A 6,000-nucleotide genomic window follows, 5' to 3' on the forward strand; every position below is an offset into this window, starting at 1 on the left:
GGCTAACCCTAACCCTACGTTGGCCCCCAAGGGGCCCCTCCCAAGGTGACTGGCGCAGGAAAGCCAGGGATTGGGGACACAGAGCCCAGGCGCCGGACTCACCGACTGCCCTGCCGCCACACGGGTCGCTTGAGGCGCCTCCGGTCATTCAGTGCAGGACAACGGGCAGGGCCCTCCAAGCCCCGGCCACCATCGAAGGACCCCACGACAAAACGCTTGGGCCCACGCTCCCGCTCGCCAGCGCTCTCACCTCGGCCCGCCCCTTCGCTGGCCGCACAGCCAACGGATCGGTCCTGCCGGCCTCCTGGGGGCTAAACCTAACCCTATCTCGTTCCCCGAAGGGCCCCCCCAAGGGGCCTGGCACAGCAAAGCCGGGGATTGGGGACCTCCGAGCCCCAGCGCTGGACTCACCTTCCCGCCCGCCGCCAATCGTGCCGCTAGGGTCACTGCCGGTCATTGAGGGCGGGAGAACAGGCAGGGCCCTCCCAGACCCCGGCAACCTTCGAAGGCCTCCCGCGCCAAAACGCTTGAGCCTATGCTCCCGCTAACCAGCGCCCTTACCTTGGCCCGCCCCTCGGCTCACCGCACAGCTGGCGGATCAGGCTTGCCGGCCTTCTGGGGGCTAACCCTAACCCTACATCGGCCCCCAAGGGGCCCCTCCCAAGGAGCCTGGCGCCGCAACGCTGGGGATTGGGGACCCCCGAGGCCCAGCGCCAGACTCAAAGTCCCGCCCCGCCGCCACCCGGGCCGCTCCGGGCTCCGCAGGTCATTCAGGGCGGGAGAATGAACGGGCAGGGCCCTCCAAGTCCCCAGCGACTTTCGAAGGTCCCCCGCGCAAAAACCCTTGGGCCCACGCTCTAGCTCGCCGGCGCACTCACCTCGGCTCCCCGCACAACCTGCGGATAGGACCTACAAGCCTCCCTCCCAAGGGGCCTGGCGCAGCAACACCAGGGATTGGGGACCCCCGAGCCCCATCCCTGGACTCACCTGCTGCCCCTCCACCACCCGGGCCGCAAGTGCTGTGGCCGGTCATTCAGGGCGGGAGAATGGGCAGGACCCTCCCGGCCCTCAGCAATCTTCAAAGGCCTCCCACGCCAAAACGCTTGGGCCCACGCTCCCCCTCCCCAGCTCCCTCACCTCGGCCTGAACCTGCGCTCGCCGCACAACCTGCGGATCGGGCCTGCCGGCCTCCTGGGGGCTAACCCTAACCCTACGTCGGCCACCAAGGGGCCCCTCCCAAGGTGACTGGCGCAGGAAAGCCAGGGATTGGGGACACAGAGCCCAGGCGCCGGACTCACCCTGCTGCCCTGCCGCCACCCGGGTCGCTAGGGGCGCCGCCGGTCATTCAGGGCAGGACAACGGGCAGGTCCCTCCAAGCCCCGGCGACCATCGAAGGACCCCACGACAAAACGCTTGGGCCCACGCTCCCGCTCGCCAGCGCTCTCACCTCGGCCCGCCCCTCCGCTGGCCGCACAGCCGACGGATCGGTCCTGCCGGCCTCCTGGGGGCTAAACCTAACTCTACCTCGTTCCCCGAAGGGCCCCCCCAAGGGGCCTGGCACAGCAAAGCCGGGGATTGGGACCCCCGAGCCCCAGCGCCAGACTCACCTTCCCGCCCCGCCGCCAACCGTGCCGCTAGGGTCACTGCCTGTCATTGAGGGCGGGAGAACAGGCAGGGCCCTCCCAGACCCCCGGCAACCTTCGAAGGCCTCCCGCGCCAAAACGCTTGAGCCTATGCTCCCGCTAACCAGCGCCCTTACCTTGGCCCGCCCCTCGGCTCACCGCACAGCTGGCGGATCGGGCTTGCCGGCCTCTGGGTGCTAACCCTAACATTAGGTCGGCCCTTGAGGCGCCCCTCCCAAGCAGCCTGGCGCCGCAACGCTGGGGATTGGGGACCCCCGAGACCTAGCGCCGGACTCAAAGTCCCGCCCGGCCGCCACCCGGGCCTCTCCGAGCTCCGCAGGTCATTCAGGGCGGGAGAACCGCCAGGGCCCTCCAAGCCCCCGGCGACTTTCGAAGGTCCCTCGCGCCAAAACGGTTGTTCCCACGCTCTAGCTCGCCAGCGCACTCACCTCGGCTCGCTGCACACCCGGCGGATAGGGCCTGCAAGCGTCCCTCCCAAGGGGCCTGGCGCTGCAACACCAGGGACTGGGGACCCCCGAGGCCCATCCCTGGACTCACCTGCTGCCCCACCACCACCCGGGCTACAAGTGCTGTGGCCGGTCATTCAGGGCGGGATAATGGGCAGGGCCCTCCCAGACCCCGGCAACCTTCGAAGGGTTCCCGTGCCAAAACGCTTGGGCCTACGCCCCCCCTCCCCAGCTCCCTCACCTTGGCCCGACCCTGCGCCCGCCGCACAAGCTGCGGATCCGGACTGCGGGCCTCCTGGGGGCTAACCCTAACCCTACGTCGGCCCCCAAGGGGCCCCTCCCAAGCAGCCTGGCGCCGCAATGCTGGTGATTGGGGACCCCCGAGGCCCAGCGCCGGACTCAAAGTCCCGCCCCGCCGCCACCCAGGCCGCTCCGGGCTCCGCAGGTCATTCAGGGCGGGACAACTACCAGGGCACTCCAAGTCCCCGGCGACTTTCGAAGGTCCCCCACGCAAAAACCCTTGGGCCCACGCTCTAGCTCGCCAGCGCACTCACCTCGGCTCGCTGCACAACTGGCGGATAGGACCTACAAGCCTTCCTTCAGAGGGGCCTGGCGCCGCATCAGCAGGGATTGGGGACCCCCGAGCCCCATCCCTGGACTCACCTGCTGCCCCTCCACCACCCGGGCCGCAAGTGCTGTGGCCGGTCATTCAGGGCAGGAGAATGGGCAGGACCCTCCTGGCCCTCAGCAATCTTCAAAGGCCTCCCACGCCAAAACGCTTGGGCCCACGCTCCCCCTCCCCAGCTCCCTCACCTCGGCCTGAACCTGCGCTCGCCACACAACCTGCGGATCGGGCCTGCCGGCCTCCTGGGGCCTAACCCTAACAATACGTCGGCCCCCAAGGGGCCCCTCCCAAGGTGACTGGCGCAGGAAAGCCAGGGACTGGGGACACAGAGCCCAGGCACCGGACTCACCCTGCTGCCCTGCCGCCACCCCGGTCGCTAGGGGCGCCGCAGGTCATTCAGGGCAGGACAACGGGCAGGGCCCTCCAAGCCCCGGCGACCATCGAAGGACCCCACGACAAAACGCTCGGGCCCACGCTCCCGCTCGCCAGCGCTCTCACCTCGGCCCGCCCCTCCGCTGGCCGCACAGCCGACGGATCGGTCCTGCCGGCCTCCTGGGGGCTAAACCTAACCCTATCTCGTTCCCCGAAGGGCCCCCCCAAGGGGCCTGGCACAGCAAAGCCGGGGATTGGGGACCCCCGAGCCCCAGCGCCGGACTCGCCTTCCCGCCCCGCCGCCAACCGTGCGCTAGGGTCACTGCAGGTCATTGAGGGCGGGAGAAAAGGCAGGGCCCTCCCAGAAGCCGGCAACCTTCGAAGGCCTCCCGCGCCAAAACGCTTGAGCCTACGCTCCCGCTAACCAGCGCCCTTACCTTGGCCCGCCCCTCGCTCACCGCACAGCTGGCGGATCGGGCTTGCCGGCCTTCTGGGGGCTAACCCTAACCCGACGTCGGCCCTTGAGGGGCCCCTCCCAAGCAGCCTGGCGCCGCAACGCTGGGGATTGGGGACCCCCGAGGCCCCAGCGCTGGACTCAAATTCCCGCCCCGCAGCCACCCGGGCCGCTCCGGGCTCCGCAGGTCATTCAGGGCGGGAGAATCGCCAGGGCCCTCAAGTCCCCAGCGACTTTCGAAGGTCTCCCGCGCCAAAACGCTTGGGCCCACGCTCTAGCTCGCCAGCGCACTCACCTCGGCTCGCCGCACACCCGGCGGATAGGGCCTGCAAGCGTCCCTCCCAAGGGGCCTGGCGCTGCAACACCAGGGATTGGGGACCCCCGAGGCCCATCCCTGGACTCACCTGCTGCCCCACCACCACGCGGGCTGCAAGTGCTGTGGCCGGGTCATTCAGGGCGGGAGAACGGGCAGAACCTACCAGCATTCAGCAATCTTCAAAGGCCTCCCACGCCAAGACGCCTGGGCACATGCTCCCGCTCACCAGCGCCCTCACCTCGACCTGCCCCTCCGCTCTCCGCACAGCCTGCAGATCAGGCCTGCCGGCCTCCTGAGGCCTAAACCCTATCCCTAGGTTGGCCCCCGAGGGGCCGCTCCCAAGGGGCCTGGTGACAAAAGGCTGGGGATTGGGTCCCCCGAACCGCCGCGCCGGACTCTCCCTGCGGCACCGCCGCCCACCTGGCCTCTAGGGGCGACTCCGGTCATTCAGGGCGGGAGAACGCGCAGGGCTCTCCGAGCCTCCAGCGGACATTCGAAGGCCCCCCGAGGCAAAACGCTTGGGCCCACGCTCCCCCTCGCCAGCGCCCTCACCTCGGCCTTCCCCTCCGCTCGCCAAACAATGGGCGGATCGGGCCTGCCGGCCTCCTGGTGCTAACCCTCACCCTAGGTCGGCCCCCGAGGGCCCCTCCCAAGGGTCCTGGCGCCACAACGCCGGGGATTGGGGACCCCGAGCCCCAGCGCCAGACTCACCCTGCCGTCCCGCCGCCACCCGGGCTTCTAGGAGCGCAGCCGGTCGCTCAAGGCCGGAGAACAGGCAGGGCCCTATGAGCCCCCAGCAACATTCGAAGGCCCCCTGCGCCAAAACGCTTGGGGCCACGCTCCCCCTCCACAGCTCCCTCACCTTGGCCCGACCCTGCACTCGCCGCACAACCTGCGGATCGGGACTGCCAGCCTCCTGGGGGCTAACCCTAACCCTACGTCGACCCCAAGGGGACCCTCCCAAGCAGCCTGGCGCCGCAACGCTAGCGATTGGGGGACACCGGAGGCCCAGCGCCGGACTCAAAGTCCCGCCCCGCCGCCACCCGGGCCGCTACGGGCTCCGCAGGTCATTCAGGGCGGGAGGAACGAAAGGGCAGGGCCCTCCAAGTCCCCGGCGACTTTCGAAGGTCCCCCGCGCAAAAAGCCTTGGGCCCACGCTCTACCTCGCGGCGCACTCACCTAGGCTCGCCGCACAACCGGCGGATAGGACCTACAAGCCTCCCCTCCCAAGGGCCTGGCGCCGCAACACCAGGGATTGGGGACCCCCGAGCCCCATCCCTGGACTCACCTGCTGCCCCTCCACCACCCGGGCCGCAAGTGCTGTGGCCGGTTCATTCAGGGCGGGAGAATGGGCAGGACCCTCCCGGCCCTCAGCAATCTTCAAAGGCCTCCCACGCCAAAACGCTTGGGCCCACGCTCCCCCTCCCCAGCTCCCTCACCTCGGCCTGAACCTGCGCTTGCTAGCACAACCTGCGTATCGGGCCTGCCCGCCTCCTGGGGGCTAACCCTAACGCTATCTCGTTCCCCGAAGGGCCCCCCCAATTGGCCTGGCACAGCAAAGCCGGGGATTGGGGACCCCCGAGCCCCAGCGCCACACTCACCTTCCCGCCCCGCCACCAACCATGCCGCTAGGGGTCACTGCCGGTCAATGAGGGCGGGAGAACAGGCAGGGCCCTCCCAGACCCCGGCAACCTTCCAAGGCCTCCCATGCCAAAACGCTTGGGCCTACGCTCCCCCTCCCCAGCTCCCTCACCTTGGCCCGACCCTGCGCTCCCGCACAACCTGCGGATCGGGCCTGCCGGCCTCCTGGGGGCTAACCCTAACCCGACGTCCGCCCCCAAGGGGGCCCCTCCCAAGGAGCCTGGCGCCGCAACGCTGGGGATTGGGGACCCCTGAGGCCCAGCGCCGGACTCAAAGTCCCGCCCCGCCGCCACCCGGGCCGCCACGGGCTCCGCAGGTCATTCAGGGGCGGGAGAACGAACGGGGCAAGGCCGTCCAAGTCCCCGGTGACTTTCGAAGATCCCCTCGCGCAAAAACCCTTGGGCCCACGCTCTAGCTCGCCGGCGCACTCACCTCGGCTCGCTGGCACAACCGGCGGATAGGACCTCCAAGCCTCCCTCCCAAGGGGCCTGGAGCCGCAACAC

This window comes from Ursus arctos, unplaced genomic scaffold (genome assembly GCF_023065955.2).
Source record: "Ursus arctos isolate Adak ecotype North America unplaced genomic scaffold, UrsArc2.0 scaffold_22, whole genome shotgun sequence".
Taxonomy (NCBI): domain Eukaryota; kingdom Metazoa; phylum Chordata; class Mammalia; order Carnivora; family Ursidae; genus Ursus; species Ursus arctos.